Source organism: Rhinoraja longicauda, chromosome 3 (genome assembly GCF_053455715.1).
Source record: "Rhinoraja longicauda isolate Sanriku21f chromosome 3, sRhiLon1.1, whole genome shotgun sequence".
In the NCBI taxonomy this organism is placed as follows: domain Eukaryota; kingdom Metazoa; phylum Chordata; class Chondrichthyes; order Rajiformes; family Arhynchobatidae; genus Rhinoraja; species Rhinoraja longicauda.
This window is the reverse complement of record NC_135955.1, coordinates 78,663,637-78,684,315: the sequence shown is the minus strand read 5'-3', so window position 1 is coordinate 78,684,315 and position 20,679 is coordinate 78,663,637. Positions and strand designations below refer to the sequence as shown.

The 20,679-nt window shown below is 39.8% G+C and overlaps 1 long non-coding RNA gene across 1 annotated transcript in view; it reads left to right on the top strand.

Moving 5' to 3' along the window:
• Positions 1-20,679, top strand: part of LOC144592447 (uncharacterized) — a 237,528-nt gene that overhangs the window by 133,540 nt on the left and 83,309 nt on the right. The window contains exon 2 of the long non-coding RNA XR_013547128.1: positions 1,606-1,731. This is a non-coding gene — a long non-coding RNA (uncharacterized LOC144592447). The remainder of the gene's footprint in view (positions 1-1,605; positions 1,732-20,679) is intronic.

Here is a 20,679-nt window from a genome sequence, read left to right as displayed (position 1 = left end):
CCTGCGTATGACCCAAATTCCTTTTTAACCTATCCAATCCATGTACCTGTCCAAATGTTTCTTAAATGTCGTGATAGTACCTACCACAACTACCTCCCCCCAGCAGCTCGTAATATATAGCTGGACTCCTTTGTGAAAGAAAAGTTGCCTCTCAGGTTCCTATTAAATCTTTCCGCTCACCTGAAACCTATGTCTTCTGGTTCGTGATTCCTAACTATTCATACCTTCTTGGCTATGATTAGCAAATAGTTACCACCCACAATTGAATGGCACCAACATCATTTGTGTCAACTGCAATCTTGATGAAAGAGCACTGACCTGAAACATTAATTTTGATTTTTTTTTCTCCATTTTCATATTTACTTGTCATTGCAGATTGGAAACGGTATATTTGCTGTGAACTATGTTGGGCAGCAATCAAGAATAATTATGAAAGTTAGTGAGAATGGGAAAGCCAGAAAAGTACAGAATCCCAAAAAAGAGAACAGAGGGTAACTTCTGCCTTTTTCTCCTCAATGTTTCTCCTGCATTTTTCCCCCATTTGACTTCTGTTTCTATCACTCTCTCACACTCTTTTGCTCCCTCTGAATTATTGTTCTCAGTCTCCCTATTATTCGCTCTCACTTGCATTCTCATTCTCAATTAATTATTTCATTCTTCTTCATCTCCTGATCTTTTTGTCTTTAACAATAGTTTGCCCAATAATTTTCTGTGCCATTCGATCATTTTTCCCTTGTTGATTTTTTTAATGTTTCTTGATCATATCTTCTCCTCCTTTTGGTCTTTTTAAAATTATTTTTCCAGTTCTCATTTATTCCCTCTTGCTCAATTTTTCTTTTGTTCCCCTAACCTTGCATGAATTGTTTAAAGAAGATAGAATGTTTGAAAAACCTGGATTAAGAATGTTTCTGAGATCGAGACGTAATGAGATATGCTACCCTGCTTAAATGCACATGAAAACCAACTGTGAAATAATTAGCACAAGGTAGTCATTTTAACAGTATCTTCTATTAATTTAATCTAAATGTAAAAGTCGCAAATTACAATCAGTAAGCCAAGATCAAGAGTGTTTTATTGTCATGTGTCCCGAAACAGAAAAATGAAATTCACAAGTTCACAGGTTTACAAGTTATAGGAGTAGAATTAGGCCATTCAGCCCATTGAGCTCCGCCATTCAATCTCTGCCTTCTAATCCCATTTTATCATATCATCATATCATATATATACAGCCGGAAACAGGCCTTTTCGGCCCTCCAAGTCCGTGCCGCCCAGCGATCCCCGCACATTAACACTATCCTACACCCACTAGGGACAATTTTTACATTTACCCAGCCAATGAACCTACATACCTGTACGTCTTTGGAGTGTGGGAGGAAACCGAAGATCTCGGAGAAAACCCACGCAGGTCACGGGGAGAACGTACAAACTCCTTACAGTGCAGCACCCGTAGTCAGGATCGAACCTGAGTCTCCGGCGCTGCATTCGCTGTAAAGCAGCAACTCTACCGCTGCGCTACCAGTACCGCTACCGCTGCCTTCTCCCATAACCCTTGATTCCCCTTTCTAATCAAGAATTTGTCTTTCTCTGCCTTAAAAATATCCACAGACTTGGCCTCTACAGCCCTCTGTGGCAATGAGTTCCACAGATCAACTACCCTCTGACTAAAGAAATTGTTACTTGCAGCAGCATGACAGATGTGTAAACATAGTGCTCTGTAAACATCATAATAAAGTAAGTACAGAATGATTACATTTCTCACTTATCCAATGATTCTAAAAAAATTCTGTATAAATGATTGACAAAGTTGACTTAAACAAAATCAATGTGTATATTTGACAATTATCCAATGCAATGACAAGTAGTTAAGCTGAAACCTGTGGGAATTTGATAAATAATAAGAAATAAAAGACCACTCTTAAAGAGTTAAGTTGGGTGGGAGAGCAGGAAATACTAAATAAGATTCCTCAGCAGTTTGTGCTTGGACCACGATTTGTTCTTAATTTACACGGGTTACTTGAAGGCAGATTTCCAATGTGAATTGATTTGATTTGCAGATAACACCAAATTGGTTAATATGATGGTATCAGAGGAGACAGGAAGTTAGAGAATGATTTGAAAAGTACAAGCATTTCAGCAGGGAAGTGGTGGAAGGGTTGTAGCCATGTGTCCAATGCTGTTAGTGTCCTATGTACTAAGGCTGCACAGTTGGATCCTGTACAAGATGGATTGTACAGTATGACTCTATGACTCTGTGGAATCTTCCTCACATAGGGACAGGATCTCATACATCTATCATGAGTAGAATCCTGTACCAGAGGAACATCCTTTTCCATGTTGCATCTCATCTCCAATAAGCTTCCCATTTTAGTTTAGTTTAGTTTAGTTTATAGATACAGTGTGGAAACAGGCCCTTCGGTCCACCAAGACCGCACCGACCAGCGATCCATAGAAACATAAAAACATAGAAAATAAGTGCAGCAGTAGGCCATTCGGCCCTTCGAGCCAGCAGCACCATTCAATATGATCATGGCTGATCATTCAAAATCATTACCCCATTCCAGCTTTTCCCCATATCCCTTGATTCCCTTAGCCCTAAGATATGTAGGTTAATTGGCTTGATGTATGTGTAAATTGTCCCTAGTGTGTGCAGGATGGTGTTAATTTGCGGCGATCACTGGTCACTGCGGTCTTGGTGGGCCGAAGGGCCTGTTTCCGCACTGTATCTTTAAACTAAACTGAGCTAAATCTAATTCTCTCTTGAAACCCGTACACTAAACACTAAGGGCGGCACGGTGGCGCAGCGGTAGAGTTGCTGCCTTACAGCGAATGCAGCGCCGCAGACTCAGGTTCGATCCTGACTAAGGGCGCCGTCTTTACGGAGTTTGTACGTTCTCCCCGTGACCTGCGTGGGTTTTCTCCGAGATCTTCGGTTTCCTCCAACACTCCAAAGACGTACAGGTATGTAGGTTAATTGGATGGGCAAATGTTTAAAAAAATTGTCCCTAGTGGGTGTAGGATAGTGTTAGTGTGCGGGGATCGCTGGGCGGCGTGGACCCGGTGAGCCGAAGGGCCTGTTTCTGCGCTGTATGTCTAAATCTAAAAAAATCCTACATGCACTAGGGACAATTTACACTTGTACCAAGCCAATTAACCTACAAATCTGTACGTCTTTGGAGTGTGGTAGGAAACCGAAGATCTCAGAGAAAACCCACTCAGTCATAGGGATAACGTACAAACTCCCGTAGTTGGGATCGAACTTGGGTCTTTGGCACTGCAAGTGCTGTAAGGCAACACCACCATGCTGCCCGATCTGAGACAAACTGTAGGATGAATCTAAACGTATGTTGCCTTTGTTTCAGAGTCAGGGTCACCTCATCCGCAGAGCACAAATGCAGAAGCTGTGTTCAGTAGCTGACCATCACCTTGTCAATTCATTCAGGGAATCATAGGATAGAATCGTCTTTGCACTCAGTACGTATAAAACAAAGATTACCCACTGAAAAGTGTGGCCATCCAACATTAAAAGTCCAAAATGAGATCCTGGATATCTTGGATTACTTTCCATATCTTGAGTTATCTCTCATTGAAGATATACATTGGTGATAAAATGCACTGTTGCCTTCGATGCAGTAGGACAGCCTTTGACCATCCATGGAAAAGGTCATTGATGATCAAGATGTCAAACCCAGCATAAAGCTCATGGTCTGTTGAGCAGCAGTGATCTCTGCCCTCCTGAATGTCAGGCAGCATCTCTGGAGAAAATGGATGGGTGATGTTTCAGGTCGGGACTCTTCTTCAGACTGAGAGGATGCTCTCCAATTTCGGACACCTTGGTTGTGAGGAAAATTTGGAGGAAACAGAAATGTAGAAATATAAAATAAACAGGAACTGGAAAAGGCCATTCGGCCCTTCAGGTCAGCACCATCATTTAAAATAATCACGACAGATTATCTCAATCTCAATGCCATATTCCCCTTGATGCCTTCTGTGTCGATAACTATAGAAATCTAAGCACCTCCTCCTTAAATATAGCCCTTTTTTTCCCAAAATAAGCTTCCATCTGCTATCACTGGAACACAGACGTGTACAAAATATAAGTAGAGTGGGAAAGATAAATCTGAAAAGAAGAATTGACTTAGCCGTGAAAATAGAACATATTTTTAAACTTGCCAGATTTAGAATGGATGTTGGGAAATTTTTCCTTGTCCAGACAGAATTCTTCCCTGGAGTCAATTTCCAGATGAAAGAATGGAAGCGGACACAATACAATTAGATGCTGCAATGTTGGTGTTTCAAGGTCCTGTGGATACACCCAAGTGACTTACTTGGCTATATCTTTATCTTCTAAAAAGGTGTAAAAATGCTAGGTGTTTCATTTATTGTTATGTTGAATTAGTTGCTTTTATTTGATTGTCTGTATTATAACCTGCTTGGAAATCCACAAGCAGTGTTCCCTCTTTCCAACACCATTGGTAAAGGCCATTTCTGGAGGACAGAAATGGCTCTGCTTTAACAAAAAATGTGATCTGTGTTGTACAAATTGAATGAGGACTGTGGGACTTCAGGAAACAATGCTGTCAAGTGGCGACACAGCTATCCGAGCTATTAATTGGTTTCCTGGGATCCCCCAGTTTGCAGCCTGACCAGAGTCATGGTTCTCAGTATTTTAAATGGAGCCAAAATGAGATTCCATCAGCTGTCACTTAGGTCAAAGGGGAAATCATTCAATTCTCAGACCTACTAGCAAATAATAAAAATAACATCAATTTTTAACACCAAGTTTTGATAGGAATATGTTCCTTTCTCAAAGCAGGGTCATATTTTGTATAAATGGTTCTGATTTCTGGACGTGCCTTTCCCTTTAAGGCCTAATTTGTGAACACAGCTTTCTAAAACGATCTACTTGGCAGCAAAGGTGATTGTCAGCGTGCCTTAGTTGGTAATTGTCTGCCTCCTAACCCAGAAGGTTGCGTGCCGAAGCATCCCTCCCCCTTTATTAACTTTGAGAGTGTAATTTAGGCTGAAACTTCAGTGTAATAGTTAGGAGTAATGTTTTCTTGTCCAAGTTTAATAAAAAGGACCAGTAAGCTGATTGGCAATTGCATCACGGCTTCATTCAAAATGTGGTTTTACATGATTTATGTGTTCAGTCTTGAATCGCTTTGGACTGACTATTTGGAATAGTGTTCAAAGTTTAGGCAGTTCTGAGCCAGCTGGTCAAGTTGATTTCGGGCATACTTCTACCTGACAGCTGTTCAAAGTAACGTGTAGCATTAAGAGATTACTGCATTACATATCATTTGGGAGTGAATGCAGTTCATGGGTTTGTGACTTAAAGATTGATGTGAGCCATGTCTTGTAAACTCTGCTCTTCTCTCTGTCTATTTTCTTGCATAAGGGACACAAGGACAACAGGAATAGCAAGCAAACAATGCAAGGACAATAGAAATGGTAAACAATTACATTGTCAGGAAAATCAAAAATAAAACTGCAGGTGCTGGAAATCTGAAATATAAACAGAAAACGCTTGAAACGCTCAGCAAGTCAGGCAGAATCAGTGGAGAGAAAAACAGCGTTTCAGGTTCAAGAGCTTTTATCAGATTCAGTCATTATATTTTTCTGAATACTAAAGAAATACACACTCCTATTTGAGTGTATAGGATCACAATACCCAAGAGGTTTTTATAGTTGCAATTGGCAACCTCGATAACCTTGCTGAAACGTCTTACAGATGACTACCCATTTTCTATAAATTGCGTGTAGTAGCACACAACTAGCCTGCACGGTGGCGCAGCGGTAGAGTTGCTGCCTTACAGCATTGCAGCACCAGAGACCCGGGTTCAATTCCGACTATTGGTGATGTCTGTACAGAGCTTGTACGTTCTCCACGTGACCACGTGGGTTTTCTCTGAGATCTTTGGTTTCCTCCCACACTCCAAAGACGTACAGGTTTGTAGGTTAATTGGCTTGGTAAATGTAAAAAAAACTATCACTAGTGTGTGTAGGATAGTGTTAATATGCAGGGATTGCTGGTCGGCGAGCACCCAGTAGGTCGAAGGGCCTGTCTCCGTGCTGTATCTCTAAACTGAACTAAAATAAACACACAATCGTTTAATTAAAAAAATTTAGTTTTACTTCTCATCAGGTGTCAGAAAAAATATATTTCTTTTCCAAACAGTCTTATTCTTGTATTTTACACTTACCTTCTTAACCTCCAATGCGAAATGGTGGAACTTTGTGGAAATTCTCAAAAGATTTGGAAATCTGTGATCGAGTCCTAGTCATTGAGCTGTAGAGCATGGAAACAGAACCTTCGGCACACCTTGTCCATACTGTCCAAGTTGGTATATTAGGCAAGTCCCATTTGCCTGCATGTGGCCCATTGCCCTCTAAAACCTTCCTATCATATATCTGTCCAAATGTCTTTTAAAAGTCATAATGTTATCCATCACTATAGTTGACACTCCCAACTCATTATAGATAAAGACTACCCTCTGAATGTAAACCATTGCCCCTGAGAGTCCTCCTACATCTCTCCATTCTCATTTAAGCCTATCCCCGCAAGTTTTAGAAACCTCTAACCTGGGGAAAAGACCACGAGTGTTCACTTTATCTCGGCCCCTCATGATCTTGTGCCCCTCAAGAAATCCACTCCTCAGTCTCTTCCGCTGCAAAGAAAAGAGTCCCAACCTATCCAACCCCTCCCTATTACAAAGCCCGCAAGCCCGGCTAACATTCTGGTAAATTATTTTGTACTCTTTCTAACTTAATGACATCCTTCCCATAAATAGGCGACCAGAACTACACACGGTACTGCAAGTGTTATCTTATCAATGACCTATACAGCTGCATTATGATAACCAAATCTTTATGCTCAGTATCCTTCCCAATGAAGGCAAGCATACCAAATGCCTTATTTACCACACAGTTGACCTTCTTTAAACATAGTCTACGGTAAGGATGTGTTGGAAGGAACTGCAGATGCTGGTTTACACCGAAGATAGACATAAAATGCTGGAGTAACTCAGCATTCCTTCGACCAGAGATGCTGCCTGTCCCGCTGAATTACTTTAGCATTTTGTGTCTATCTACAGTAATGATGTTTCCTTAGTTATTTTTTTACAGATTATTTGAGGATAAATGCACAATGTTTATAACTTTTATTATTTGAATAGTCATCATGCTTGCCAAAGGCCCATTCTGCTGAAAGATGAGTAAAATCAATACTGTTCTCGATTTGTATTGGGATACTTCCAACTCTTCTTTCCGCTCTTAGCCTTTCCTTTCTCAGGGGTTCTATATCGCTGTGCAGAGACCCCGAACAATGGAAAAGAATGGACAGAGATACAATCTTGGCCATTCTTAAATTTTAGTTCAGGCTCACTGCTAACACTCTGTTGATGTGCAACTAAATGATGGGTGGGCATTTTCCTGACTTCCTGCTTTTTCATTATTCATCACAAGCATGTAAATGGTTCATTTAGGGCAGAACAGTGGCACAGCAGTAGAGTTATTTACAGCGCCAGCGATCCGGATTTGATCCTGACCATGGGAGCTGTCTGTATGGAGTTTGTATGTTCTCCCCGTGACCATGTGGGTTTCGGTTTCCTCCCACACTCCAAATACGTTCAAGTTTGTAGGTTAAATGGCTTGGTATAATTGTAAATTGTCTCTAGTGTGTGTAGGATACTGTTAATGTGTGGGGATCAATGGTCTGCGTGGACTCGGCGGGCCAAAGTTTCTCTAAACTAAACTAAACTAAGATGAATTTGCAACTCCGGCAGGTGCTAATGTTTACCGATTCTGTAGTCTACATCAATGAAAATTTTAAAAAGCATTGTGATTATAGTTTTTCTGAAATTGTACTAGAACAAAACACAAATATAAATTCATAACCTGAACATTTAAAAGGTTTGTGAAAAGAGAAATATAATCAGAACATGAAAGAAATCTTAATTAGAGACAAATGTTATGCTCTCAGCAAGTTTTGATAATTTTCCTATCAGGGAACATAGATTGAAGGCAGATTTTCCTTCTTGGCATAAAATCAACATCTTTCCCCTTTCAACCTTGGATTGCTTTTTGCAAGCTTTATCTTTTTAGCATTCTTTGTTCTATTTACTTTGTTGAAAACATGTATTTATTTGTTCAATCCCACACAAACTTGCTGCTGACTCGTTTTTGAAATGTCTCGTCAGAAACACCCAAGGGATTTAAGAAATCTTCTGTGTTTTTTCACATCAAAGTGAAATATATCAAAATTTGTAGAATGTTGTCGCAATGACAAATATTAAATATATATTGAAACATAAAGAAAATGTCACATTAATATAAATCCCACAGTCAAGTCGTATAAAATGGCATGAAGTTCTGCTGTGCAAATGATATTTATGACTTAGACTGAACAGCCATTCATTTTCTTTAATTTGACAAAGTACTGAAGTAGCAAATAGTACAAGAGCAGTTCATTGTAAGCCTGCTTCTTTATTTTTATCCAGAGATATGCAGTATCTTTGGAACTACTGGTTATAAATGCAAATGCTGCCTGGTTCAATTGAAATGAAGATATTAATAATTTGAAAGTTGTAACTTTCTTAAATTGGGTTTTTTAAGTGCTAGATAAATTGTTTCGCTGATGTAAAATCAAGTGTCTAAACCAAGCTAATGCTTTTCAGTTCTTTTACATGTGTCAGCAATAATGGAAGCAGCCTTTTATAAAGTGCCGAGTGTGAAGACATTGCTGAACTGACTAGATTCCATTTTGATGAATGCTGTTCGCATTTCTGGAATAAGGTACAAAAGGAGACTTCAAATCTGCCTGAACTTCAAGCTGAGGTTAATGCTATTCTCTTTTGGGCTGAACCACCCACTTTGCTTAAGGTCACTAACTGGGGCCAATCTAGCGCAGAGGGGCTGCTGCAAACTTGGCATCTCCTTGATTAGGCTCCCTGCTGATCTAATACACATACCAGCTCACTTGCCAAGTCAAATAACACATTTAGTGAATTCAAAATAAGATTTAAGTGGGTCGGCACAATACGGCTGCCCTCTCATCTTTTTACCGAATCCTTCTCTTTGTGTGACACACTGAAAACTGCTCTTGTTAGAGGACTTAATCTTCTTTTTTTTTTGTAGATTATTTGAAAACAGGTCAATTAAATGTCGGAGATGAAACCTCCTCCTCCTGACAGAAAGGCCCTGCTGTCGTACTAGTTACATCATCCATTAAAAGTCCAAGAGTTGAACAAATGCTGGTTTTGTATGGAGGCTTTTTTTTGTCTCAAAGAAGAAGCAACCACCATATCAGAGGACTAATGCTGCATCCAGCTTAACGTATTAGTGTACTGAATCATTATATTCCCTATCTGGGAAAGGATTTAATATCACACACAAAATTCTAGCAGTGCACTTATAAGATATTTAAATTATATTAATTAAATTCCTGTAAATAAAAATTTTAGTAAGATTTTCCCGATTACACATCTGATAAGTTTGAAGAAGACCCAACCCAAAACGTTGTCTGCCCATTCCCTCCACATACTGTAACTGCCTGACCTGCTGATTTCTTTGTGTTTTGCGCAATATTCCAGCATCTACAGTTTCTTGTGTTTGTACTTACTTACCTGTTAATATCCCTACTTTTATTTAAAAGAATTTCCTCTTATTCTTTCTGCAATTCCACAGTTAATATGTAAGAAAGACTGTTCATGATCACTGATTAATAATACACGTTATTAGGTGATGTTGAAATTTACATAATATCAGGATAAGGTGATGCTGAAATTTCTGTTCTCAGCTCCAGCATCCACGGTCTGTTTTGCCTTCAATTTATTTTAATTGGATGCTCCAGTTCCCCCCCACGTTCCAAAGGCATGCAGGTTTGCAGGTGGATTGGCTTCTGTAAATTGCACCTAGTCAACAGGACATAGAACTAGTGTACGGGTGATCGATGTTGGCATGGACTCGGTGGGCCTAAGTTTCAACGTTATATCTCTAAAATTAAAAGTAGAACTAAAACATAGGAGCTGAATTAGTCCATTCGGCACATGATGTGCACCCCGCGATTCAATCATGGCTGACCTATTTTTCCCTCTCAATCCCATTCTCCGGCCTTGGCCCCATAACCCTTTTTAATCAAGAAGTTGTCAATCTGCTTTAAAAATACTTAATGTTTTGGCCTCCACACCCGTCTGTGGCAATGTATTCCACAGATTCACCATCCTCTGGCGAAGGAAATTCCTCCTCATCTCTATTCTAAAAGTACGACCTTTTATTCTGAGGTTGTGCCCTTTGGTTCTAGGCTCTCATTACTGGAACCGTCCTGGAATTCTGGTACTGGAGTTGAACATATCCCGTTTTATTCCTGCTGTTTCCAGGAACATGAACTGATGAAATCAGGTGAGGCGTGCTGAAAATAGCTTCAGGATCTTAAGGACATTAACTGGACACACACATTTGTGTGAGTCTCTGCCATGTTTCATGTGAGAAATCCTGTTCTAGTAGGGAGGTTAGCATGGCCGGTGGTATTTTTGGAAAATAGAACCGAGAAAAAGCACTGCAGTTTGCAAACCTATCATCAGAACTGCGCATGGCCATTGATTACGTATTTAGTGACCAACCCATGCTAATTTGATGATCAACAAATGATAGTGCTGGAACATACACAGCATTGCTTTCCAACTTTTGTGAGACCTGTTCATATATTCACATCAGTTTTAGTTCAACCTTTCAACAGATATTCTCAAAGGAAATTGTGTTGTTTAAGATGTATTCACCCCTTAATTTGAGAAATTTATACTGTTAAATTTGAGCAAGCCCATAACACCTATTCCTTCTGAGTTTATTTGACAAGTCTAAATTACTGTACACTTTGTGCTTAATGCCATGTTTTTATTTCGCAAAGGTCTTAAAAAGAAATGAGCAAAATTGAGGACCATTACCTGAGACTAGTTCTTCTGGTAAACTGAGACATGAGAAAATGTGGTAGAACATGACTCAATGTGCTCCATCTCAATCCTAAAAGTGCTAAAAGTTTCAAAATAAGCAATGTGCTCTTTGTAAACATTTCATTGACTATTTCCAACATTAATCTTGACCAATAAATAAAACTTCAGGTAACTGCTTCGGTACCCACAATCCTGAAATGTTCATTCTGTACCTTTTCACGACCCATCTGGCACTACAACTATGTCCCAATTTACCAAATCAAAAATTGGTTACAGTATGGAAAAAAAAGCAATTCATTCATCCTGTTTCTACTGGTGATAGGCACAAAATGCTGGAGTAGCTCAGCAGGCCTGACAGCATTTCTGGAGAAAGAGGATAGGTGATGTTTCAGGTTAGATCCCTTTTTCCCGACCCAATCTACTGGTTCTCTGTAAGACTATTCAGGTAGTCCTACTGCTCAGCTTTCTCTTCCGAGTCCTGCTCATTCTTTTCTTTCAAATATGCATGTAGCTTCCTTTGGAATTCCATCTCTCTCGACTTCTACCTCTGTCAGTGCACTCCAGACCCTATCCACTTGCTGTACTTATCACTATCCTGTTCTGTTGATAACTTGTATTATTGTTCGTTATAAGCACCCATAATTTCAGCTGGGCATTTGTCTTATTCGTACTGTTCTTTTAAAATATTTTTTATATCTGTTTTATGTTTTCGTGCCTATTGCCATTTCCATAACTGAAAATGCTGGTTTACAAAAAAGGCACAAAATGCTAGGATAGCTCAATGTTTTCGATCGCCCCAACTGCGGACGGTTCACTGTCCCGTCCGCAGGAGAAAAGGAGGGAAGAAGATAAGACTTTATTGCCTTCCATCACAGTGCGCTGTGGTGCATGTTTATGTTAATTTTTATGTAGTTGTGTGTCTTGCTACTTTTTTGGTATGGCAAATCCAATTCCTTGTATGTTCTTACATACTTGGTTAATAAATTATTTGTACCTTGTATGTATCATGGTATGATTAGCAAGTTTGCAGATGGACAAAAGTGGGTGATATTGTAGATAGTGAGGATGGTTGTCAAAATTTGCAGCAGGATCATGATCGATGGGGCAGGTGGGTTGAGGAATAATTGATGAAATTTGATACAGAGAAATGTGAGGTGTTGCAGTTTGGGAAGTCTAATGTGGGCAGTGCCTACACAGTGGATGGTAGGGCTCTGGGAGTCTTGTAGAGCACAGGGATCTAAGAGTTCCTTGCTCACAGTACACAGTTCCTTGAAAGAGGTGTCACAGGTAGATAGGGTGGTCAAAAAGGCTTTTGGCACAGTGGGCTTCATTAGTCAAAGTATTGAGTATAGAAGTTGGGAGGTCATGTTGCTGTTATATAAGATGTTGGTGAGGCCACATTTAGACTATTGTGTTCAGTTTTGGTAACCCTGCTATAGGAAAGATGTTGTCAAGCTGGAAAGGGTGCAGCGAAGATTTGTGAGGATGTTACCAGGACACAAGGGGCTGACCTACAGGGAGAGGTTAAGCAGGCTAGGACTACTCATTGGAGTGTAGGAGGATGAAGGGTGATATTATAGAGGTGTACAAAATCATGAGAGGAATAGATTGGGTAAAATAATAGCCTCTTGTCCAGAGTTGGGGAATCAAGAACCAGAGGAAATAGATTTAATGTGAGGAGGGTAAGATTTAATAGGAATCTGAGGGGTAACTTTTTGACACAAAGGGCGGTGGATGTATGGAACGAGCTGCCAGCGGAGGTAGTTGAGGCAGGAACTATCTCAATGTTGAAGAAACATTAGACAGGTACATGGGTAGGGCAGGTTTAGAGGGATATGGGCCAAACTCAGGCTGGTGGGACTAATGTAGTTGAGGCATGTTGGTCGGTGTGAGCAATTTGGGCCGAAGAACCTGTTTCCACACTGTATGACTCTATGACTCAATTAATTAATTTCCCCAAGAAAAACAATTACTTTCAACATAAGTACACACTTCCTTGTTTTGAGCTTTACAGTCTACACGTGCAGTTGGCTGAATATTTCTAGTAGTCATATGTTTTCTCCTTTCATAGTTATGACTGACCTGCCCCACTCAAAAGCACCGTTTTCCAACAATAAAAGTATAGCAAAACTCTGGGAAAAAATTGGGCTAATTTGTAAATCTTCAGAGCAACTTCTCAGTGAAGGCAAATGTTAATGACAAGGTTAACCACTGCCTTTGCTGTTAGCACAGGCTTTGATCAATTGAGGGAATTGGGTATTTGAAAATCCAGACCACAGTCCTGATACATAGCATGTTCTGTTGGGCATCAATGATCCCTGCTCTCCCAAATGCTTAAAAGTTATTGAAGGGCATCACAAACATTATAGTGCATTCAGAAAGCATTCAGACCCCTTCACCTTTTCCACATTTTGGTACATTACAGCCTTATTTTAAAATGGATTTTTTTAAAAAAATCATCAATCTACTCACAATACCCCAGAAGTAAGAAGCGAAAACAGGTGTTTAGAAATTTTTGCAAAATAATTAAAAAGAAATAACTGAAATATCACATTTACATAAGTATTCAGACCCTTTGCTGTGACACTCAAAATTGAGCTTATATTTATCCTGTTTCCATTGATTATCCTTGATATGTTTCTACAACTTGATTGGAGTCCACCAGTGATAAATTAAATTGATTGGACATGATTTGGAAAGGCACACACCTGTCTATATAAGGTCCCACAGTTGACAGTGCATGTCAGAGCAAAAACCAAGCCTTGAAGACAAAGGAATTGTCTGTAGACCTCCCGAAACAGGATCCAGTCGAGACACAGATCTGGGGAAGGATATAAAACAATTTCTGCAGCATTGCAGGTCCCGAAGAGCACAGTGGCCTCTGTCATTCTTAAATGGATGAACTTTGGAACCAGCAGGACTCTTCATAGAGCTGGCCGCCCAGCCAAACTGAGCAATCGGGGGAGAAGGGCCTAGGTCAGGGAGGTGACCAAGAACCTGCTGGTCACTCTGACAGAGCTCCAGAGTTCCTCTGTGAAGATGGGAGAACCTTCCAGAAGGACAACTATATCTGCAGCACTTCACCAATCAGGCCTTTATAGTAGAGCGGCCAGATGGAAGCCACTCCTCAGTAAAAGACACTTGACAGCCCATTTGGAGTTTGCCAAAAGGCACCTAAATGACTCTCAGATCATGAGAAACAAGATTTTCTGGTCTGATGAAACCACGATTGAACTCTTTGGCCTGAATGCCAAGCAACCCTGCTCATCACCTGGCCAATACCATGAAGCATGGTGGTGGCAGCATCCTGCTTTGGGGATGTTTTTCAGCGGTGGGAACTGGGAGACTAGTCAGGATCAAGGGAAAGATGAACAGTACAGAGAGATCCTTGATGAAAACCTGCTCCAGAGCGTTCTGGACCTCAGACTGGGGCGGAGGTTCACCTTCCAACAGGACAACGACCCTAAGCACACAGTCAAGACAATGCAGGAGTGGCTTTGTGACAAGTCTGTGAATGTCCTTGAGTGGCCCATCCAGAGCCTGGACTGAACCCGATCGAACATCTCTGGAGGGACCTGAAAATAGCTGTGCATCGACGTTCCCCATCCAATCTGACAGAGCTTGAGAGGATCTGCAGAAAAGAATGGGAGAAATTACCCAAATGCAGGTGTGCCAAGCTTGTAGCGTCATACCCAAGAAGATTTGAGGCTGTAATCGCTGCCAAAGGTGTCTCAACAAAGTACTGAGTAAAGGGTCTGAATACTTAATACTTAATAAAATATGTGATATTTCAGGTTTTTTTTTTTATTACTTTGCAAAATATTCTAAATACCTGTTTTCAGTTTTTTATTATGGGATATTGTGTGTAGAAAAAAAATGAATTTAATCCATTTTAAAATAAGGCTGTAACGTAACAAAATGTGGAAAAAGTGAAGGGGTCTGAATACTTTCTGAATGCACTGTAACTCTGCAAAATTCTGCAAATTAGCTGGATGGGTAAGGAAACGAACAACAATGTTCTCTCCCAACCCATCTTCCTTAGGTTTGAGCCCTAGTTACACTCCAAAAGCTAGTTTGGGCAAATAATGTTGTTAGCCCTGCCATCATCAGCTTCCCCAAAACCTACATTCTATTCCCTGCGCCACCATGGAAAGAAAACAAATTGAAGATGGAAAAAGGAAAAGGTTCAATGATATGCTCATAGTCTCCATAAAGTAGAACATTTCCAAGGAATCTTTGGCTCGTGTCCACTGAAATTGGAAGAGGAACATTCAGGGTGGTATTTAAGAACCTCAGATCCATGCATGTGATGCACAAATGCTGTGCCTAAATGACCGAAGAAGTAAGCCAACCCACAACCTACGCCCCTACTCGCTCGTCTGCCCCATCAAACATGATTTGCCCCATTTGTGGACTGGTCCATGAACGGAACATTGGCCTCACTATCCAACTCCAATCCACAAATTTGTAGGAAGCCTTTCTCAATCCTTTTGGACATCTAAGCAGAAATCTGTCCATTAAGGAATATTATTTATATTCCTTATATATTCAGTCTGTATATTCAGTCTGAAGAAGGGTCTCAACCCGAAACATCACCCATTCCTTCTTTCCAGAGTGGCTGCCTGTCCTGCTGAGTTACTCCCAAATTTTGTGTCTATCTTTGGTTTAAACCAGCAGTTCCTTCCTACGCATTATTGATCTGAAGTAAATAAACTGAAAAAAAATTGTCTTGTGAATTTGTCACATGACTGGAAATTGAATTGATTAACTACCTCAGTTTTACATTTGTAGATGAACCATATGTAGTCCTTTTATTAACATAGAAGTTTAACATATTCTGCCGTTTGCAGCTGATAGATGAGCGATGCATGGCTTCTGTTACCTCTATGGCTGTTATTTCATGCCAGTCTCACTCACATCTTCAGATACTGCCCTAGAACTCAAGCCTTTCTTGATGCTACAACTATAAACTGTCATCTTTGTATTTTATAATCGTCAAAATTCTTTGAGATTTTATTAATATAAATTGTCATGCAAGACTTATAACTTTGATTAAATGCTCTCATTGGTTAAATCACAAACAAGCTTGTAATGAAGCACATGGTCCATAAACTATAAACTGATTTTTGATGATCAACCATGATCATATTGAATGGCGGTGCTGGCTAGACGGGCCGAATGGCCTACTCCTGCACCTATTTTCTATGTTTCTAAATCATTATAATGGCAATGTCGAGACTGGTTCTTCAATGAGCCAATGAACACATTGCTGATGTTGCCTGAACTGTGATTCCGAGTTTTAGATTCTGTTTCCTAGATTCCTAGTTTGATATGAATCTGATTGATGAATCTGAGATTTTTTGAAGATGTGATCAAAAAGGTTGATGAGGGGAAAGGTGTAGAACTTGTCTATATGGATATGCATTTAACAAAGTTTTGCATGGCAGGCTGCTCTGGAAGCTTAGATCGCATGGGACCCAAGAAGACATGGCTGACTGGATAGAAAATTGCTTTCATGGAAGGAAGTAGAGGGTGGTCAAGAAGGCTTTCGTCTCATTGGCCTTCATCAGTCACCATATTGAGTATAGAAGTTGGAAGGTCATGATACAGTTGTATTAGACATTAGTGAGGCCACATTTAGAGTATTGTGTTCAGTTTTGCTCACCATATTATAAGGAAGATGTTGTCAAGCTGGAACGGGTGAGAAACATTTGCAAGGGTGTAATCAAGAGTTGAGGGCCTGAGCTACAGGGAGAGGTTGAGCAGGCTAGGACTTTATTCCTTGGTGCACTGGAGGATGAAGGGTGATCTTATGGAGATGTACAAGATCATGAGAGGAATAAATCTAGTAAATCTAATAGTTTTTTACCCAGAGTAGGGGATTTGAGAACCAGAGGAACATAGGTTAAGATAGGGAGGTAAACATTTAATAGGAATCTGAGGGGTAACGTTTTTACACAAAGTGTGGTAGGTGTATGGAACAAGTTGCCGGAGGAGGATGTTGAAGCAGGGACAATTGCAACATTTAAGAAACATTTCGACAGGTACATGGGTACATGGATAGGATAGGTTTAGAGGGATATGGGCTAAATGCAGGCAAGTGGGACTAGTGTAGATGGGGCATGTTGGTCAGTTTTGGAAAGTTGGGCCGAAGGGCCTGTATCCATGCTCTATTCCTCTATGATTTCTAGATTGCCACAATTTATGAGATTATAGGATTGAAAAGATCCTGTTACATATTCATAGCCCATTAAACAAAATGTCTTTTTCTAGCATATCGTATGTCTCAGAACAGTTTTATTGCACATCTGTATAGGATTGGTTTTGCTAACACATACTCTTCAGCATATCTACTATGATCTTAAGAAAAGCAAATTTTGTGTGTTTTATGTTTGAACTGAGTGACTCCAAGTCCCTTTTTTATCTAGAAGACAGACTGTGCTACAACTGATATTAGGACAAATTTCTTCACTCCGAAACTCTGGCATTTTCTTGTGGAGGTTCAAAAGATGTGTTCTTGTTACATCTATAACAACTTGAACTGAGAGATTCTGGTCCTATGGCACCTCTACTTGACAGAGTCAACTGTCCATTATTAAAACAAGTGAGCATAAGTTGCTTTTCACCTGTAACTATCTCAATTAATAGTAAATGTATTTAATTAATTGTTTCCAAATACACAGGACAAGATGTTAGAAATCCAAAGTGCCAAATGTCAACTTGCTCCCGGTGGTAATGGGAGGCTTATGCACTCACCTATGCTCCTCCGATGTTGAGAAATATTCAAAATATTATTATTTCACTTTATCGCAGTGATGTCGAACTGGTGCTTAGATGAGACTGTGGATGCACCACCTGAAGCTTAATGCTTCTCGAGCTCCATTCCAAAAGAGCAGAAGGCATAAGAGCAAAATTAGGCCATTCAGTCCATCGAGTTTACTCCGCCATTCGATCTTGGCTGATCTACTTGTTCCCCTCAATCCCATTTCACTTTCCAAAACAACAGTATTCGGGAGGCCTTGAGGTTGTAGGGAATGGTGTGGCCACAAAGATTGAGGGTTTGGCATTGAAGTGGGATCCGGGTTCAGCACGATCCAACCCAATGCATTTTCTAAACCTCTGATGCTGATTGTGCTGTGCAACTAATATTTATAATTAGATCAAATCTCCATTTATAAAATAATACTTTTTGATATAAAATGCTTCTTCTATCTTAATCTAGTTTACTCTCAGAAATCTTTATTAATTTGGTAAAAAAATGAGTATATTCTTTCTCTCTAGTTTATTGTCTTTGAGAATTCTTTGATATAAATGGATGGTTGCCCATCCATTAATGGATATAAATGGATCTTATTGAAACATATAAGATTATTAAGGGATTGGACACATTAGAGGCAGGAAACATGTTCCCAATGTTGGGGGAGTCCAGAACCAGGGGCCACAGTTTAAGAATAAGGGGTAGGCCATTTAGAACGGAGATGAGGAAATTTTGTTTTCAGTCAGAGAGTTGTAAATCTGTGGAATTCTCTGCCTCAGAAGGTAGTGGAGGCCAATTCTCTGAATGCTTTCAAGATAGAGCTCTTAAAGATAGCGGAGTCAGGGGGTATGGGGAGAATGCTGGAACGGGGTACTGATTGTGAATGATCAGCCATGATCACATTGAATGGCAGTGCTGGCTCGAAGGGCCGAATGGCCTACTCCTGCGTCTATTGTCTATTATCCATTTGAACAGACCATTGTTTCTGGGTTGAGGTGTTCCCTGAGATCCAATAGTAACTAACATGCTATGGGATCTGCGTAGCAGAGATTACGGACTCATTATGGGCTACTTTTATGAAGTGGAGAGGTGAAGACTATCGCTTTGAAATTGACTGCTAAATCTGAGCTAACAAAGGCTAGAATAACCTGACAAATACTCAAACTTGCTCAATGACCACAAAAAGAAATGCATTGGGTTGGATCGTGCTGTCCCAAGCTAAGATGTCTTCCATTCTGGTATCAACTTCATTGATTTCTTATTCAGTCTTAATTTAATGCTGAATTGATTCCATTGCTACTTCCATGCAAAATTGTTCTTTTTTATTCTCTTCTGCATCATCCTTATTCTGAATGGTAAAATGTCTGAGTGAACTGAAAAAAATTATTGCTAAGGAAAAGTGGAAAAATCTGTTTCCTGGATCATCTTTTATTGGCAAATCCATTATGTTAATTTTTGCAAAATGGAGTTGTAGCTTGACAGCAAGCTTCAATGATAAAAGTCTTCTGCCGTGAATCACATTTCCAATTCTTTTTCTGTCACAGACAGCACAGCATAGTTTATGAGGACTTACACCTCTATTAATACCACAGATTTTGGTGTTATACTTAATTTTATTAAGATGAACTTTAACACCTTAAATATCTGAATGAAACCATGGTAAATGTTCATAAATGGGGAGCAAAGAATAACAAGCAAACGGAGAATTATTTAAGAGAGAAAAACAAAATAAGTAAAAAATGATACAATGCATTGGGAAAAAAAAAGATTAATAATGAATTTGCCCGTAGAAAGCATCAGCCCAAATACACATGAATGATTCATTGTGATTTTGCAAAATTATTTTTTTTCCTGCAGCTTGAACTGACATTTAATAGTTACAGATCTGGAATGAGAAAGCATGTATGAGCTTAGGCCTTTCAGCTTTAAATTAGTTTTCTGCTTTCTCGTAAATAGCATAACGATAAGTGTGAAACCTCTGATATTATATCGTCGTTATAAATAGATGTCATGACATAACATAATGTAAACAAAGCCAGCAAGTGTAAATTATGACCTCCTTTCCTATTTTAGTTTAGTTAAGTTTAGTTTATTGTCACGTGTACCGAGGTACAGTGAAAAGCTTTTGTTGCATGCTAACCAGTCAGTGGAAAGACAATACATGATTACAATCGATCTATTTAATACAATCGATAATGGAACAACATTTAATGCAAGGTAAAGCCAGCAAAGATCAATCAAGGATAGCCCAAGGGTCATCAAAGAGGTGGATGGTAGTTCGTTTTGAGTGTGTGGGAGGCGGTGGTTTAAGCAATTCTTGGGATTGTTTCTTGACAACAGATCAGGTCTTGGTTTGATAGTGTTGACATTACAAGATGAACACAGGAAAGGTCGTTCATTTTGTAGCTCACATATCATTGCACATTGGAGGGGATATTCCCTTGTTGCCATTAGCATTGGGAAAAACAATTTAGTGTAGGCTATTTATTCACAAAATGCCGGAGTAACTCAGCAGGTCAGGCAGCATCTCAGGAGAGAAAGAATGGGCGACGTTTCGGGTCGAGACCCTTCTTCAGACTGATGTCGGGGGCGGGACAAAGGAAAGATATAGGCCTTAATGTAAGCTAAATCATTTAAGTTAAAGCACACAGTGCACGGAATATACTTCAGATTCTACCAAGTCCAAGAGGAGAGAAAGATTAATGTTGTTAAAATAGATTATACCTCAGAACTTATGAACTGTAAGAGCATTGAAAAACAGAAAATGCTGTGGAAAGATAGTGTAAACCTCATTGAAACGTTCTGAAAAGTGAAAGGCTTGGATAGAGTGGATGCGGAGAGGTTGTTTCCACTAGTGGGAGAGTCTAAGACTCTAGGTCATAGCCTCAGAATTAAAGGATGTTCCTTCAAGAAGGAGATGAGGAGGAATTTCTTTAGTCAGATGGTGGTGAATCTGTGGGGTTTTTTGCCACAGAA